A 20390-nucleotide genomic window follows, 5' to 3' on the forward strand; every position below is an offset into this window, starting at 1 on the left:
ATCTATCTATCTATCTATCTATCTATCTATCTATCTATCTATCTATCCTATTCTATCCTATTCCTTATCTATAAAATAAGGTTGTGGCATGCTAATGGATTCTGGGATGTTTTCTATCTCTTAATCTTTGAAACTATAAAATGGAAAAAAATAGACCTCACATAGGTTCAAATTTGCATTCCAGTCAATGAATTCTTATCTATTGAGTGTCCATACTGCAGAGTGCCTACACTTAACTTGTTTTCTGCTCTCAAAGATTTTACAATCTAACTGGGATTTTAAGTCAGAAGATCTGAGTTTGAATCCTGTCTTTGATATTTATTACTTGCATTAGCTTGAGCAAATGATTTGATTTCCCTAAGCAAGTTATTTAACCTCAGTTTCCTCATGGAAAATATGATGGTTGGATAAAATAACCTGTAAAGTCCTTTCCATTTTATCAAGCCAGAAAGTCTAGTGTGAAGGATTCAGAGACCCTGAAGATCTGAATTTAAATTTCCATTCCCATACTTACATGTATATGCACAATGCACACACGTGTGTGTGTGTGTGTGTGTGTGTGTGTGTGTGTGTGTAGTCATACTTGTATGACCATGGACCAATCACTGAATGTCTCAGACTTCATGTATTCTTTCATAATATGGGGATAAAAATTGTGAGTTGTTGTGAGTGTGTATTACTGTTCAGGGAGTAAGCAAGGGGATATATGTGGTCTAACAGCAGGCAGAAATTTAAGAATCCAAAAATGTGAGGCATGTCTAAATTTAATGAAGAATCCAAAACAATACACCATACTCAGTGACCTTTGGGTGCTTGGGTGTTTTTATGTTCATACAGGATGCCAGCTTTCCTTTTCCAGCTTCCCCGAATGTGTTTCTGCCCTAAAGAACAGAGTCCTCAACAGACAGATAAGTTGAGAGAATGTGGCTGAATCAAGAGACCTCTGGGGGAAAAAAATACTAGAGTGATTTGCCATTTTCTCCTCCAGCTCATTTTACAGATGAGAAAACTGAGGCAAATAGGGTTAGTGGTTTTCCCAGGATCACACAACTACTAAGTGTCTAAGGCTGAATTTGAACTCATAAAGATGAGTCTTCCTGACTTCAGGCCCCAAGCTCTATCCACTGGGCCACCTAGTTGCCCCACAATAAGTAACATATGATTCAACAATGTAACATAACAGAAAGAAAAAAAATACAACTAATAGGATCTGGGCTGCACAAGAAAAGGCGCATTTTCAAGTATTAAAGAGTAATAATAAAGGGGTATGGGCACAAGCCAAGACCTTTGCCCCTTACCCCAAAAGAATTTATGTCCCTTTTGTCTATGGGCCCTAGAAACCCTTGAACTGTCCTTGAATTCTCAGTTTGAATTCTCTTACTTGATCAAGGAAGCCTCTGAAGGCATAATCCCACCAACTGGTCTTTCCTACACTCAATCTCCCAATTCTCTGTTCCAAGCCCTCCATTGTCTTACCTCCCTATGGCCAATTCCCACCCTTTATCCTGTATAGGCTCCATTCTCCCTTGGCCATAGATCCCTCCCACAGTCTTTCTGTATATAATGTCCATCTTGTCTCCATTAAGTTGCTCAGATTCTTACAATCTAGCCAATAGCTCACAGATGGTCAGACTCCTTAAGAGTCTGGCTAATATGATGGATGTTCTAATAAACCTTGTCTTTGACTAAAAGAAGGCTTGGGTCAAATTCTTTCGGGCAGGACCCATGTGTTGTGATTTGGGGTCCCAGCACCCCTAAACCTCTAGACCTCACAAATACTAGTCAGACTACATCAGGAGTATTGTGTTTGTGTTTAGGGTGCTACAGTTTAGGAAAAACGTTGTTTACTGGGATAATGTCTAGTGTGAGGCAAATAGAAAGATGATCTTGAGTTCATGCTATGTGTGGATTAACTAAAGAACCTGGGAATGGGTTACTTTAAAAGTCAGTTGGTTTACTTTCCCTGGAGTCATCAAACACTAAAGAACTAACCATCTGGCTTTTGCTAAATGACTAGTTGCTGGATTTGTTTTAGTAGGGTTTCTTTTTGAGATATTGTAGTTACTGAATTAAGTGGCTAATGCAGTCCTTTTCAGCTCAAAAACTCTGTGATTCTATGGCTGTAACTATCAATTGATGATATAAATAATAGACAGTACCTATCTTGTGTTTCCTGAATGGGAGTGGTTACTGTCCTTTGAGTTAATCAGGAGAGATTTCGCATAGGATGGCAGACTTCATTTGAACCTTAAAGGATACACACACAGAATTCTAATTGGTGTAGGAGAGGTATGATTCATTTTATTGGGGTTGTGTGGTAATGGTGAATTGAGTGGAATTTTGGAGGAGGAAATATACAAGGAACTTTCAAAGGATAGTGAGGAGAATGAGTGAATTATATAAAGTGACTTAATTCCTCGATAAGCCTTTTGAATTTTGCCTTAGGCTTCCAGTCTTATTGCTGACTTAACTTTTTCACTTAACCTTGACCTGTCCCCAAATTGACCTATTGGCATTACTTACTCCTGATTATAAGGACCCACCTTCTTCCCTGGGTCTCCAGGCCCTGTTTTCTAATTGGACTCTTGACATGTTGCTGTGGCATGCAGGCACACCCTTGCTTCTGGCCCCAGATCCTGTCTGACTAAATCAATGCAGTATTGATCTTATCATTATTCCTCCCCAAGGGCAAGCTTGTTACTCTGACTTCCCTGGTCCCTTCTCCAGAGAGGAGTGCAGGCAGTTACTACAGTTTTGACTCGTAAATTCTTTGGAGCCATAGCTGAATCCTTGACCTGAAACCTACTTATGCCAACACAGCTATGTCTCATCCTTGTTCTGTCCCAGTACCACCTCTATGTACCCAGTGCCCAGAACTCCCAGGAGACCAAAGGCAATGAACAAAATTAAAGCAAATTTGGATGTATGCATTGCATGGATACATACATGTATATGTGTATAATACATAATATATGGTGTGCGTAATGTGTGTGTAAACATATATGTATGTGTGTATATTTGTATAGGAAGTATCCATTTTATGTGTACAGCTAGGTTCCAATTAGCGCCAATAATGAACCCCATGAAGTTTATGCATGTATTTAAAATTGCATTATTTGAAGTTATAATTATGAAAAATATAATAATTAGTTCCATCTTGATGGAAATATGCAGCATGAATTAAAAAATTTGACCACTTCCAATACTAATCAAGATTTTATTGTACGTAACTTTCAAATGGATTGTATTTAATATAGCGAAATTTCCATCTCATAAATTTAAATATTCTGAGGATTTATTTTTGATGGTTTAACAACTATTATGTAGAAGAAATTATTTTCTAAAACCAAGTTTCCTTGCTGCTGTGTTATTTACTTTACTTCTAAGTAAATATCCATACATCATCACAACCTTGCTAGCTTTCCTACACAAAGGTTACTCCAGTGACCTGTCCTTAGTAAGGTATGTTTTAAGTTATTTTTTTTCCCTCAAAGGTCTTTGATTTACTTTGATCCATCGACATTCCCTCAACTTATCTGTCTATTGGGGACTCTGTTCTTTAGGGCAGAAACACATTCGGGAAAACTGGAAAGGGAAAGCTGGCATCCTATGTCTGAACATAAAAACACTCAAGCATCCAAAGGCCACTGAGTATGGTGTATTGTTTTGGATACTTCATTTATTTTAGATGTGCCTCACCTATCTGGATTCTTAAATTTCTGCCTGCTGTTAAACCACATATATCCCCTTGCTTACTCCCTGAACAGTAATACACATTCACAACAACTCACAATTTTTATCCCCATATTATGAAAGAATAAATGGAGTCTGAGAGATTCAGTGATTGGTCCATGGTCATACAAGTATGACTGTGTGTGTGTGTGTGTGTGTATGTGTGTGTGTGTGTGTGTGTTTGTGTGTACGTATATACTTGTAAGCACGGGAATGTAAATTTAAATTTAGATCTTCAGGGTCTCTGAATCCCTTACACTATGCTTTCTGGCTTGATAAAATGGAAAGGACTTACAGGTCATTTTAACCAACCATCATATTTTCCATGAGAAAACTGAAGTTAAATAACTTGCCTAGGGAAATCAAGTCATTTGCTCAAGCTAATGCAAGTAATAAATATCAAAGACAGGATTCAAACCTAGGTCTTCTGACTTAAAATCCAGTATTCTTTCTCCCATATCTCACTTTCCTTTATACAGATCTTCTGCTTATCACTCCTTATCTGTAAGCCCATATTTCACCACATATTGTCACATCTTATTTTTTCGGTCCAAAAATTGGTCTGTAACCTTTCATCATGTAACCATCACATGGTATAATTCTGTTCATCCCATCACTTAAAAAATAAACAGAGTGGGGTAGTTAGGTGGCGCAGTGGATAGAGCACTGGCCCTGAAGTCAGGAGGACTTGAGTTCAAATCCGGCCTCAGGTCAAACACTTGACACTTACTATCTGTGTGACCCTGGGCAAGTCACTTAACCCCAATTTCCTAAAAACTAAAGAAAAAAAAAAAGCAAACAGAGCAGCAATGTATTCACCAGTGGAGTATGGATGTGAATTTATCTTTCTTACATTGTGAGCCTTGAGCCTAGAATTCTCAGTGCATGCACACTGTCAGTATTCAATTTTAACACATATTCATAAGTATTTCATGCATGTTATTCTTGTATAAAAGATAATTTAGTAATAAAATCATTTTTAAGTAATACCAGCACAATTTTTTAAAATGTCACATAATGGTCACACCCCACCTTTTTTTTTCTTCAAAAAATGGCATAAAATCTATGATGATTATTCAGTGAAATATGGAAGCTAGCTCCTGGCAACTTCTCCAGCCCTCCTGGTTCCTACTAGACCTGACCTTTCCCAGTTCCTTGAATCACAAAGTCTCAACCTGTCCTGGTGGTATTGCTATCCCTAGCCCATAGTAGGCCCCATTGTTAACCCTTCCATTAAATGAGACAGGGACAATTTGGCACAATCCCTTGTATAATCAATAATATGATATGGCTGGACAGTGTCAATGGAATAGCCTGTGGTTATAGAACAGAATAAAACTAACTGGTCCGAATGGTTGATCTCATTACTTCAGACTTATTAAGAATATTTTGTAACTAATCTAACCCAGCTGTATGTATGTGTGTGTGTGTGTGTGTGTGTATGCCGTATATTGATGATCCTACAGTGTCAAAGGCATAATTTGCCCCTCCACACAGTTTCCCTACATTTATGTGCCTCTATTCCTTTTTTTTTTTTCCTTTTGGTGAGGCAATCGGGGGTAAGTGACTTGCCCGGGTCACACATTTAGTAAATGTCAAGTGTCTGAGACCAGATTTGAACTCAGGTCCTCCTGACTTCAGGGCTGGTGCTCTATTTACTGTGCCACCTAGCTACCCCTCTGTGTCTCCATTCTTTCCACTAATGTATATGTATATGTATTTGTAGGAGAATGTGCCCCTGGATTTGGAAAAAAATATTTTATTTGCAGCTTTTCCTACTATTCATTTGATGTCTTTTCTCTAAGCTGTGTCCTCCAGCTGATTAGGAAAATTAAATATGTCAATAGGGGCTCCTGAGCTATGGTTTGTGGTAAATATGGACCCACAGAAATCTTTAAGCTTTAGGTTACCATGTTTAGGCAACTGAGCTGAGTATTTACTTTTCTTTTTGCTTCCTCTCCCCCTTCTCCCCTCCCCCCACTATGGAAAGACAAGTCATTTTCTGTAGCAGATGTAAACACTTTTCAGGCCCAGATTTCGATTTAAACCAAGTTAATATGAAGTAGAAAGTCCAAGTTTAAAGTTTATTTCTAGATCTCTATTTTATAACTTTATTATGTTTTCTGCTTAATTTTCTTTATGAATGGATATGACCTGTTCTCTTTGAACATCTATATATTCAAAAAATGAATGTATGATCTTATTGATGCAATCTTTCCTCCAAGGATGCAAATCAGAAGCCATCCAGACTTGTTCATCCCATGGCAATCTTGTCTGTGTTCTCATAGACAGACCACAGGATTTCCACCCAACAATATTGCTGGCAATCTTCCTTGATGTCTCATATTATAAAGCAAAAAGTAGAATATGCAGGCTGTTCTTCAGTTTGATGTGGTTTAGGGGTTCAGGGGTCCTGGGACCCCAAAATCACAACACGCAGGTCCCGCCCGAAAGAATTCAAACCAAGCCTTCTTTCAGCCAAAGACAAAGTTCATTAGAACATCTGTCATATTGGGAAGACCCTTAAGGAGTCTGAACATTAGTAAGCTATTGGCTAGATTGTAAGAATCTAAGCAGTGACTAGATTATAAGAATCTGAGCATCTTAATGGAGACAAGGTGGACCTTACATTCAGAAAGACTGTGGGAGGGACCTAGGACTGGCCAGTAAGCTGGGGTAAACAGAACTCCTGGGACCTGGACCTCAAGGCCAAAGGAGAATGGAGCCCAGCTAGGATTAAGGGTGGGAAATGGCCAGGGGCCATACATAGGGAGGTAAAACAAGGGAGGGGAGATTGGGTGTAGCCACAAAGAAAGACCAGTTGATGGGATTATAGCCTCAGGCAAACACCAGAGATTTGGCCATGTGGGAAAGTCCAGGGTTTTTCCTTTCTGGGGCCCAGATCCCAACCCCAACAAGTTGATGCACCTTCTTTGCGCATGACTAACCCACCTTCTTTTGGGATCATACATGACACCTTAACTATGGTCCTTTTTAAAAATTCTTTATTTGTGAGTGAGATATAACCTCTGTGAAGACTTCTCAGGGTGGTGATGAAAAGACTGTCTCAAAACTAGAGATAGGCTCTGAGAGAATGAACAGACTGTAAGTTTAAACTACCTAACCCTATAGGAATTCGGCCCTAAACGCTCTCCTGATTGCCACTGCCACATCAGCATTAGGTACACTAAATAAGGACATGTATGTTTGGATTGACTATACCCTGTTTCCTTGCTCTTTGGGAATGGAAAAGATTTTTGCATCTAGAATGTAAGCCCACCTCCCAGCCAATGGGAGTAAGGGATAGTGGTGGAGTGGGAGTTTCTTGTTTGCATTAAGATATATAACCTTGTTTTGTCCCTTGTGCCTCGCCTCTCTCTTGCTGGTAGTGTACTGGAGGAGTGACACCCCTTCTCGTGAGATTGTAATAAAGAGTAATTTTTGCTTCCTTGAGAAGTCCCTAAGTTTAATTGTGTTAGAGTCACTGTACCACACATTTATAAGGTATTAAAATCTGCTCGTATGTACCATGTGCCTCTTCATAGCCCTGTAGATGATATTCATGTTTAATTCTTCAGAGGCAGCAGTGTCCCATGAATTATAATCAGACAACACCCATTGAAATATTGGTATTTAAAAGATGGGTCTCTATTTCAGAGGAAAGTTGTCATTAAAGAAGCTTTACAATTTTGTAAAGGTAATCTAGTCTTCTTTCCTTTTCCTGATTAATTACATGTCCAACTCATTTTCTTTTCTTTTTCTTTTTTTTCAGCCAAAGACAAGGTTTATTAGAACATTCATCATATTGGCCAGACTCTTAAGGAATCTAAACATTTGTATCACTAAAGCAAGTGGGCCAGGTCTTAAGAATCTGAGCATTTGGCTAGATTTTAAGAATCTGAACAGTTTACTGGAGACAAGATGTACTTACACAGAAAGACTGTGGGAGGGATCTAGGAGTGGCCAAGAAGATTGGGGTGACAGGAGGAGGGGTCTAAAGAGTATCTGGATGAGAGTGGCCAGTAAACTGGGGTGAACAGAAGGCCAGGGACCTGAACCATGTGGCCAGGGAGAAATGGAGTCTAGACAGGATTAAAGGTGGGAAGTGGCCAGGGGCAATGGGGAGGTTACTGAACAGAATTGGGAGATTTGGGAAAAGTCCAGGGATTTTTTTTTCTGGGTCCAGATCCCAAAGACATTGTCTTTTCCTTTTAAGGGTTGAGATCCCATCCCCATCATTCCCCCCTTAAATGAATGGGACTGATGGGGTTGGGATCTGGGCCCCAGAAAGGAAAAACCCTGGACTTTCCCACATGGCCAAATCTCTGGCATTTGCCTGAGGCTATGATCCCATCAACTAGGCTTTCATTGTGACTACACCTAATCTCCCCTCCATTGTTTTACCCCTGTGTATGGCCCCTGGCCATTTCCCACCCTTAATCCTAGCTAGGCTCCATTCTCCCTTGGCCATGAGGTCCAGCTTCCAGGAATCCTCTTCACCCCAGTTTACTGGCCACTCCTAGGTCCTTCCCACAGGCTTTCTGAATATAAGGTCCATCTTGTCTTCATGAAGATGCTTAGATTCTTATTATTTAGTCACTGCTTTCTCATGTTCAGACTCCTTAAGAGTCTGCCCAATATGACAATGTTCTAATAAACCTTGTCTTTGACTGAAAGAAGGCTTTGGTCAAGTTCTTTTGGGCAAGACCCATGTATTGTGATATTGGGGTGCCAGCACCCATGAACCCCTAAATCGCATCTGGACCCAAAATCTTTTAGGATAAGGGACTAAGGTCTTGCCTTCTGAAACTGCTTCCTGCTGGCAAGGGGCATAGAGTTGTACCTGCCTTCAGGGGGTCCCAAAGAGGAAATTGACTGGAATAGAGCACAGGCTGCTTCTAGGGGACAATGGGGAAACATTGGCTGGACTCACTGTAGGTGAATGGCCTGTAGTCTGGAAGACATAAATCTGACAGAAAAGACTGCAGGGCCCAGATATAGAGAGAAGTAAAAATATAAGAGCGCCATTAAAATCATTTACATTTGACCTGCAGGATTATCTGATCTCTTTACTTTTTCAAAAGTTCAAGTAAGTAACACTTTTGACCAGTAGAAGTTTTTCACCCCTGGATTCAATAGTTACACAAATGAATTTGCCAAGAGACTGACTTTTACTTCAATTATCACTGAAATTCTCCTCCCTAAACCAACAAAGATGTTTCTGATTTAATTGCAGTTGTTTAGGGGTACACATTCAGGTCAAAAAGCCAGATCTCACACACCTGCATTGATCTTTTACTGACCACTTGCTCTGATTATAGAAATTTGCTATAAAAGGATTTTAAAGCAGGAACAAAATTTCGGGTACAAATATGACAGGATAAAATATCCTTAGCTCTGTTCAGATTCAGATAATTCACAGTTTCTCAACCATACAGTATCAAATCCACCTCATAGCCAGACTCAGGAATAGCCAGATGGATAACATTCCTTTTCAAAGGAATATAATGGGGAAACTGAGCCAGAAGGATCCCGTCTTAGACTGAGGTTAAACTTGTCCTCTCAGCTTTTCTGGATATAGATTTCATACCTGTATCACATTCTGTCTGAGTAGCTTGTGGCATTTCTCTCAGAGAGAGTGGATTATTGATTATTGATAGATTATTATGATCCATCAGATAACTCAAAATAAAATAATTTATGGTCTCATGAGCTTTTACCTCAAACAGCAAGTTTCATCAATCACAGTTTAGGAAAAATTTTTCCTGGATTTACACCTTAAATTTAAATTTGTCCTGGTGTAAACAGCCAATTGTTAGAGATTATTTCCATATACTTGCAAATTCTCAGCAAGTCATAACCCAAACAAGCATTTTGGCAAGTTTACAAATTAAAACAATAACTAACAATGGCCAAAGTGTTTTATCTGTAACCAAATTATGAAATATTGTTTGACGTAACTGATACACAAAGTTACCAACGTGAAACTTGAAACAAACCCATTAACAATCAAGTGACTTCAATTTTGTTAAACGCATTTCCAAATTACTTTACACAGAGAATCAACATCTCATCATTAGCAGTTAAAACTACAACTTTAAAAGAGCATGGTTACCCAAGTTCAGAGGCTAGCTTCTCTACTTTGAACAGGTTGTGCTGAACCTGGGTGATGCTTCCAGGCATGCCCTAGGGCCCAAGGCCATTGCCAATGGTAGCTGCTGTCCCTCCCCCATCCTTCTTTTCACCAGGTAGGGGAGGGCAAATTCAAAGGTGGGGGGAGGGTGATACTCTCTTCTCCTATGAGAGGGATTAACAAATATCCTCTTGACTCAAGGGAAGGGAGTGACCAGGGTTGTAAGGAGGTGTTTCAAAATTCCTTAATGGTGGATCAGAAGACCTTCCAGAATCTGCTAAGATGTTTTCAGCTGTTTTAACTTTTCCCTGTAACCTGCATGAAGGTGGATCCAGGTCTTTAGAGGGAAGGGAGTAAGTAAGCCTCAGGGAACCAAAAAGCACCTGCAGTTTTCCCAATTCCCTAGTGCCAAGAGAATTGACAGAATTGGGCATACACTTCCAGATAGGGTGTCTGTCCTTGTCCTCTATGCTGGACACAGGTCCTTGGACTTGAACCAAAGCAATGGATTGAGAACCTGAGAGTGTCAGGCTGAGTGCAAGACAGCCTCATAACTGTCTGCCTGAAAAGCACCTCCAAGCCTTACTAGGTGCTTGGAGAGTGACCTCAGCTGCAGGGTAGAAAAGAGCTGGGAGAAAGGCTTACATACCTTCCAGTCTTGGCTGGAGAAGAACTTGGGATTAGGCAGCTTCCCAATACAGGCCACCAAAATGTTGAGGCTTAGATGTTAGGGGAGCTGGGACCCCAAAATCGTAACAATAGGTCCTGCCTGAATGAATTTGACCCAAGTCTTTTTTCAGCCAAAGACAAGGTTTATTAGAACATCGATTGGGCCTGGGTGAGATTTAAAGAATCTGCCATATTGGCCAGACTCTTAAGGAATCTAAGCATTTGTATCCCTTACGCAAGTGGGCCAGATTATAAGAATCTGAGCCTGTCCAACCCATTTTCAATTTACTATGTCTTTCTAAGATCTACGGAGTGAAGTAACAGCTCTAGAGGTATTTGAATTACATGTCACAACCTTGATGATAGGTATTCTTCATCCACTTGGTTTTTCCTTTGTAGATGGTTAGGCCAAAGTCTTTTGAATGGCTCTATTTTTTGTCCAAGAGGCTCTCTCTGCATTATTCTAAGGCTTGGTACATCAGACACAAGGTCACATACAGATAGGAGCCTCAAAAGGACCTTATTTAAGGAGTCACTCCTATTTGAATACTACTTTGTATCTCTTTCATAATAATAGTGAACACCTTTAGTGATCCTATGTCTCCTTTTTTGTGCCTTGTTTGATATTGCCTGGACGTGTTTTCCTCTGGTGTTATACCTTTCAAGGAATTTTGCATCATTTTGATATGTGACTAGGAGCCACCTAGTTGTAAAAGAATCTTTTTAGGTAGTGCTCTGCTCTACTTACACAGAAGTTGTTTTTGTTTTGGTTTGGTTTGGTTTGGTTTTTGTTTTAAATAGTAAACCACAAGCATAATGAAATTTTGCATTCCCTGCTTTTTTTCAGTCAGCTGTGGTATGGTAAAAATATAGAATATTTTTAATATCACTAATGAAGTCTCCTTGTTCCCTCCTGATGTTCACTTCACCTGTCTCCCTTAATGGTAATGTCTTCCCACTGAGGTTATTTCCCAGTTTATCCCATATCTGTCTTATACGTTTATCGCTTTTTGTATATTGTTTCACCCATTCACATGTGAGTTCCTTGAGGGCTGGGACTATTTTTTTTGTGTTTCTTTTTATCTTCTCTGCTTAGCACAGTGCCTGAGTTACTGAAAGCACATACTAAATGCTTATGACTAATGACTAATGCCTCAATATTTGTATATATCATTCTCATATATATTTTTACATAGGTTGGAATATAAGCACATAGGTCACCAGCTGTTGGTATCTCATCAGCTATGTAGTAATTATATATTTTTGCTACATTCCCTCCTTAATCTATCTTGTGAAAACATACTTTAATACTCTCAAAATTGTATTACTTCCAGAACAGAGCATGTATACAGTTGGCCTAATAGAATTAACCTCTGTTCTCTTTAGAATTATTTCATCTTTGTCAAGAACATCTTGAACTTAAAGTTCAAATATGCACCTCTACTATACTTAACGGTGCAACAAAATCATTATAAAAATATTGGTATGTAGTTCTAATCTTTCTTCTTTGCCTTGTCCTCTTTCCAGTTTTATCCTTTAAGTGCCCTAGGTATAACATTAGTTAGTTGGTTCTTTTCACAGACTTTATATAGCTATTTTCTGTTTTAAAAGGGGATAATTATAATGATCTTCTACCATTCTTCTCCATGTGATTTTATGAATGAGTTTATTTTCCAAGCTGGGACTGCTCTTAACTGCCCCATCCCAAGATATGACAAATAAGTCAGATCTTTGCTGAGCAAGGTGCTTTTAAAGGAATTTTTGTTCTTTTCTTATGTGTAATTAATTTATATTAGTTGAATTTCTATGAGGAAATATTGTAATCTACGTCCTTTTTTCCATCCATATCCAACTTTTCATTATTAATAACTTGTTTAAATAGGTCAGGTTGGAGTTGTTTTAATTGCATGCCATGTCTTTGTCATGTAATTTTTTCTAGCTTTGTACTAATTTTGATTTTTGCTTTAACAAATCACAGGTGTATCATTTCCTTCCAGTTAAAATATAATCACTTTGGTGTGATTTTATCTACTTCTCATGTCTAGTTACTATGGATTCATTTCTAGAAGAAAGTATTCATGATGTACAGGCAAAAGGCTTTTATGAAGTTTAAGTCTTTGGCCTTTCTCATTGCTTATTCCTGATCCATATTTCATTTTAATATGAAATTTAAAACTCTTTTTTGTTACCATGAATTTGACAAACACCATCAAATATGACCATTTCCACATGTAAAGAAGAACATGAATAGAGGATTGTATATGAAATCATGAACCTCCATTATGTATAGCTTTGTACAAGTATATAATACATTCAGTATGTTAGTTCCAAAGCTGTCTTTTGTCTATTTCCCCTTGAACCCCTTTTTCTTCTATTCTGTGCATTAAAAGAAGAAAATGCTTCATTGGAGCACTTACCATTTTTGTATCATCATTATTATTATTACACTCCCTCCAAATACTCCTTCTGCAAAATTAATTAAAAAAAAATAACCCTTCAAGTAAGCACAGTCAAGAAACACAGTTCCTTACTTCAGACATGTCTAAAAATATTCATCTCATCTTTCAGCTCTAATGCATCACTTCTCTATTAAGATTTGGACTTCATGTTTCATCATTGGACCACTGGAATTGATGTTGGTCATTGCATTGATTAAAAATTTTCAGCTTTTCTAAGTTATTTTTCTTTGTAGTCATTGTATAAATTGCTCTCCTACTTCATCTGCATCAATTCATATAGGTTTCCCCTCTGCCTTTCCTCTTCCCTGCCTTTCCTTCTCCTCTCTTTCCTTCTGCCTTTTTCCCTCCAACCCTTTCCCTTCTCTTTCTTCATCATGTACCTCAACAAATCTTGGTACACAGGCTACTACTATGTTTGTGTCTACTTAGGAATGCTTATCGTAAATACTTCAATACAAACTAACCAAATACCCCATGAAATAATGCCATTTGTTTCATTTGAGCAGAGGATAAAACTAATTCCTCCAACTCTTTCATTTTCCTATTTGAGAACCTGGGGCAGTCTTCAATTTAGTTACAATATCCTCCCATCTTCCTATTTTGTCAATAGTGAGATTGATACATCTTCAAAATTATGTTAAAGTTGGTGAGATTCTTAGTATCCCTTGACCACTTTTCTGCCCATGCCATCACTATTGCAGAAGCAAAAAGACTTGAGTACAGGGCTGAGGTATATTTGAATTTTCCTTGGTTTCTTAGTTGTACTAGCCAGGTAATATATCACCAAAAGGTCCACCTGCTAATGATAAGCCTCTCAGTTCTGAGCTAGACTGTTCTTCAGGAAGCAGACTTAGTTTGATTTTAGTATGGAATTATATTCAAAGACCTCCCAGGTTGCTAAATATTGTGTTCTGTTTGCTCATCCTTTAAGAAGCAAAGGTCACCTTCACACAATTATGAAGTATCAGAGTAAGAGTTTGTGAAAAATCTGTGTATCTTATTAAAATATTATGTAGTTGTATGTATAATTATGTTCATGTATATATATATATATATATATATATATATATATATATGTTGCAGTGGAAAGAATAGTGGATTTGGATTCAGAAGATCTGGGTTTTACCATTGATTTTCTATATAACATTGGGTAAATCAGTTCATTTCTCCAGCCCTCAGTTTCCTTATCTATAAAATAAGGATGTTGGGCAAATTGACCTATAAGTTTCCTTGTAACTCTACACTGGGCACCTGCAGAATACATAATATGTCTACTGGGTTATTAGAAAACTCACAAGTAAAAAAAAAGTTAGGTCACAATTTTTTTCAATTAATATTTTAGAAAAAGTTGGGTTGATTTTTGTACAAATGGAAAAATCATACTAATTAAACTATAGGCACAATTTATAACTAAAATCCATTTTCTGTCAAATTTTCTGAGGATAGGAGAATTAGACTAAGAAGCTGATTGTGTGTGTATGTGTGTGTGTGTGTGTGTATGTACGTATGTATATGTGTGTTTATAAGTATATATGTATATATACGTATGTGTGTATATACACACAAATACAGATATATACATATACATACACACTCTATCACACACACACCCATACATACACACTTATTTTTTGTTTGTTTATTTCATACCCAACTCTTTGTGAATGCTTTGGGGTTTTCTTGGCAAAGATTCTGGAGTGGTTTGCTATTTCCTTCTCCAACTCATTTTACAGATTGGTGACTTGCCCAAAGTCACACAGTTAGTAAGTGTCTGATGTCAGATTTGAACCCAGGTCTGCCTGATTTCTGGCCTGGAACTCTATCCACTGTGCCATCCAGCTGTCCCAACATATATATGAATATGCACATATGCACACACATGTACACATACACATTCACACCCCTTTTTTCTTCTAGTTTTTGCCACTCATTCGAGAAGGATCATTTGGATACAGGTTAACCCCCTCACTGCAGAAAGTTTATTGAATTATAAGATTTTATAGCTAGAAGAATCTAGAGACTATTCACATCTGACAGATATAGATATGACTTGCCCAAGGTCACATGGCCATATCTGAATAGAGGAAGTTTTAAAACTAGAAGAAACCATGGAGATGATCTAGTTCAAGTCTCTTTTCTGGATCTCCATCTTCCTCTTCTTCTCTTCTACCTTTGTTATGCACCAAGCAGAAACATAGTACTAGCCTATCATTCTAGAAGGATAGTCTTTAGTGACAGTGTGACCTGGGGAACAAGTAGGAAGTCCCATAGAGAAGTTAGGAGCTGGAATCAAACCCTATAGCAAATTTCCTGCAACTTCAGCCAGCAGCCACCCAAGTACTGATATGAGTTTATTTATGCTGTTTGGCTATTGATCTCTAGGTTTTGCAGCTTTTAGTTGTTCTCTCCTATACACAAATTCAATCTTTACCTAAAAGGCAGAATACTAGAAATTTGAATTGGTTTGTAATCTCCTCCGAATAGAGAGTTGTTGCTCATTTGAACCCTAAGGAGATGAATGTGTTGATTGTTTACATAATATTTACTACATTCAGAAGCTGACTTTCTGCAAATGAGTCAAGACCATCTTGAAATTACAATATAGATCCTGCCCAAGGTCAATCAAAACATTATATATACACATATATGCTTACATATATGCATGTATGTATATAGATATAAAATATATATGGCTTCTTTCTTTTAAATTAGAAAATAATCAGGTCAAAATTGTTAATTAAATGGTCTATTTTTTTAACTAAATGAAACATCTGTAAAGTTTTGACTCCTTTGTGATACTACCCTGTAAGAAATTATGTCTGTGGTAAATACAGAGAAGCATGGAAAGATCTATATGAACTGATGCAGAGTAAAGTAAACAGAGTCAAGAAAACACTATACACAGTAACTACAACAATGAAATGGAAAGAACAACTACGTAACAAAAAAATTGAATGTAGAAAGTTATAAAGATTGAGCAGGAACCACATAAAGAGATATGCAGGGACACTCTCAACCCAGCCCTTTGTGGAGGTGGGAGGTCCACAGGTGTATTGCACATGTGTTAGGGCATTTTCAAAGTATAATTCAGTTTTGCTAGGTTTCTTTTTTCCTTCTCATATAAAAAGAAGCAGTATCTTACATAATATACATTTATTTTTCTCATCTATCTTTTTTTTTTGCTAATATTTTTGCTCATCGACAAATGAAGTAGTTTCCACATGGGACAATGTGTGTATTTTGTTAAAAGTTTTGAAAAAAATTGGCTGAACAAGTTGTGGTATATGAATGTAATGGAATGCTATTGTGCTATAAGAAATGATGAGCAGGCTGACTTCAGAAAAACCTGGAAAGACTTGTATGGACTGATACTGAGTGAAGTGAGCAGAACTAAGAGAACATTGTACACAGTAACAGTCACGTAGTGTGATGACTAATGTTGATAGACTTAGCCTTTCTCAGCAATGCAAGGATATAAGATATCTCCAAAGATCTCATGATGGAAAATGCTATCTACATCCAAAGAAAGAACTATGGAGTTTGAATGCTGATTGAAGCATACCATTTGCTATTTTTTTCTTCTGTTTTGTTTTGTTTCTTCTTTCTGGTGGTTCCTCCTTTTGGTTCTAATGCTTCCTTACAACATCACTAATGTGAAAATATGTTTAATAGGAATGTATATGTATAGCCTATATCAGATTGCGTGCCATCTTGGAGAGGGAAGGGGAGAAAAGTTTAAATCTCAAAAGCTTATGGAAATGATTGTTGATAAATCAAAATAAATTAATAATTTTTTTAAATGGTTGTGCTTAGCTAACTAATTATGTTTCATGAATTTACTTAAAATGCATTTTTCATTTCCTTTTTAGCATGTGTGGGGGGGTGGAGGCAGGGTATAGGACAACATCCTTGAGTGGTTAAAGTTTTAATCGGGAAGCATTTTGAATTCAACCTGTGTTCTGTATGTGGAATTATAGGGGTATGAAGAGTTCCTTCTGTCATTTTTTTTTTATTGCTAGAAACTAATGATTAAGAGGGGTGACAATCTTTCATACTGAGCTGTATGGTTTTAGAAATAATTTATACATATTGACACTAAGTATGTGTACATCTTTGCAAATGTATACAGCTTAACCAACAGTTTAAATGAAAATGTTAAATAAATGCAATTTATAGCTAATTTGCATTTTATATGTGTCATCTATGGAATTTCAATAATTCATGTGGGGATTTCCCCATATTGTCTGAATGCTTCTAAACACAGAATCATGCGACTCAGAGCTAACATGGACCTTTAGAAATTATCTAATCTAACCCTTTCATTTTACTGTCAACCAATAAAACAATTAACAATTAAGCACCTACTATATGCCAAGCATTGTTCCTCAACTGAACATACCAAGACAATAATGAAAAAATTGCCATCCTCAAGGAGTTTGCATTCTATTATGGGAAACTGTGTGTATATGTAAGAGTAGACAAAATGATTATGTAGTACATTTTATTATGTAGATTCTATTATTTACTTCTGAGTAGAACTTGGAAGAAAATAGATGAGGAAAGTGAGGCCCACATAGATCAAAGTGACTTTCCCAAGGACACAGAGGTAATACTAAATGGTAAAGGTCAGGATTTTAACTCAGGTCCTCTGATTCCAAATCCAAATTCAAATCCACAGTCAGTACTATATGACCTCTCAGTCTGTGGTTTAACTTTTTATGTTCAAGGTTCTTATTCAAATTTATTTAGCTGCTTATCTTTACATAGCTTTAAACTAAATGTGTGTGTGTATGTGTGTGTGTGTGTGGGGGGGTGGTATTACAAAAGCCTCATTTTAGTGGAGAAGTGACAAGTAGCCAGGACATGTGGTTCTGCCTAATGTGGACTACCTAATCTCAGCATGACCTTGAATTTTCTGAGTCTCATTTACCTCTCCAAAATATCAATTTAATTATAGTTATTACCTACTTCACAGGACTTGTAAGGTTTAATTAATGTTAGCAAGTGTTCAAGTTATTTAGTTGAAATCTACTACATAGAAAAGTCACATGGACCTGAAAATACCCCCAGCTGTTACACTCTTTAAATCCATACTACTTTTCTCTCATTTATTCTGAGTTATGATCAAGTTTCTAACTTGTCTCCATCCATGACTATTTCCTGCTCTCTGGTTACAGGGAAAACAAAGCAGAGAGAAGACAAGAGGCAATGGAAGCTCCTCTTTTTCTTTCATTTACAGTTAGCGTCAACACCTAGCTCCAGAGACTCCAAATTCAGAATACAAGATTTCAGATGAATTGCAAGTTTCAGGCCTCAGCCATATACAACTTTCAGATTGGAAGGGTGGCAGCTTCCTGAGTATCTACCACTGCTTGCTATCAAATGGACTATTTGTGCCCAACCTGTGGTAGAGCCTTCTGGCCTTGTATTAGATTGATGAGCCTCAGTTGAACGCACTGTACCTGGGCTTCAACATCAGGCTGTCATTAGCTCCCTTCAAGGAAGAAGGGTGGACAACAACATCCATTCAGGCTGCAGAGAAACTCCATGGAGATCATCACTTTTCAGTCATAATTTTTCTTTCCTTTTTAACATATTAGCTTCCCTTCTTGAAACTAAACTGAAACCACCATTGACTAGTAATCTTGCTGATGTAGGTGTCCTCTCCAGTTAATCAGATTGCAACCCATTTATGCCTGTCTGTCTTATATAACCCATATTTATATTCTCTCATAGATATACTCCAGAGAATCCATTTAGCACTCTAGGGGGCTTTCTCACTTTCTCTTGACACTCTGACAGTGAAGCATATGGACTGCCCATTTCTTGTTCTCACCATATGAAAATTTATCCCATAAAATCCTTTATATGTGTGCCACATTATGGATTGGCACCTATCATGTATTGCTATATATAATTATGGTGCTATGTAAATTATTATGTAAATATTATTATGTAAATAATAAAATTATTATTTACATTTACATTATTTATATAATGAAACTATATTACGTACATGGTAGGTGCCAATTCATGGTGTGGTACAAGTATAAGGGCACTGATGTGAAATCATAGAAAGTAAACAATGAATAAGGGCATCTAAGTGGCACAGTGGGTAGAGTGCTGGGCCTAGAATCAGAAAGACCTGAGTTCCAATCTGGCCTCAGACACTTACCAACATTTAACCCTGTTTGCCTCAGTTTCTTCATTTGTAAAATGAGATAGAGAAGGAAATGGCAAACTACTCCAGTATCTTTGCCAACAAAACCCCAAATGGGGTCATGAAGAGTCAGACATGACTGAAAAAGTGACTGAACAATAAAAATAATGAAATAAAGAGGAAAAATACAAATGTATTAATGAATTATATCTGTGACAGAAGTTTTCCAGGTTTCAAAATTAACTAGAGTGGTAACACATATGGAACTAATTGTAACATTATTAGATCAATGTTTGTTATGGCTTGTCATTTTCTTTGGGGGAACACAGATCTCTGGGAGGAAAATGAAGGGAGAATGTTATATTTTTATTTTTTTATTAATTTATTTTGATTTATCAATAATCACTTCCATATGCTTTTGAGTTTAAAATTTTTCTCCCCTTTACTCCCCACCACCCTCCCCAAGACACGCACAATCTGATATAGGCTATACATTTACATTCCTATTAAACATATTTTCACATTAGTGATGTTGTAAGTAAAAATTAAAACCAATAGGAGGAACCATCAGAAAGAGGAAGCAAAACTCAAGAGAAGAGAAAAAAATAGTAATTCAACCTCCATAGTTCTTTCTTTGGATGTGGTAGCATTTTCCATCACAAAACCTCTGGAAATGTCTTAGATCCTTGTATTGCCAGGAAGGGTTAAGTTTATCAATATTAGTCATCGCACAACATGGCTGTTATTGTGTACAACGTTCTCCTGGTTCTGCTCACTTCACTCAGCATCATACCATACAAGTATTTCCAGATTTTTCTGAAGTCAGTCTGTTCATCATTTCTTATAGCACAATAGTATTCCATTACATTCATATACCACAACTTGCTCAGTCATTCCCCAATTGATGGGCATCCCCTCAATTTCCAATTATTTGCCACCACAAAAAGAGCTGCTATGAATATTTTTGTACATGTAGGTCCTTTTCCCCTTTGTGTGATCTCTTTGGGATATAGACCTAGAAGTGCTGTTGCTGGGTCAAAGAATATGCACATTTTTATAGCCCTTTGGGCATAGTTCCAAATTGCTCTCCAAAATGGTTGGATCACTTCACAACTCCACCAACAATGCATTAGTGTAAGAATGTTACATTTTAAATAGCCAAGCTATCATCAATTTCTGTTGCATGCTATTTTCTCCCCAGTAGCATGCTTGAAAAGTCAATTGTTCTTCTGACACA

Source organism: Vombatus ursinus, unplaced genomic scaffold (genome assembly GCF_900497805.2).
Source record: "Vombatus ursinus unplaced genomic scaffold, bare-nosed wombat genome assembly UNPS02014821.1, whole genome shotgun sequence".
Taxonomy (NCBI): Eukaryota; Metazoa; Chordata; class Mammalia; order Diprotodontia; family Vombatidae; genus Vombatus; species Vombatus ursinus.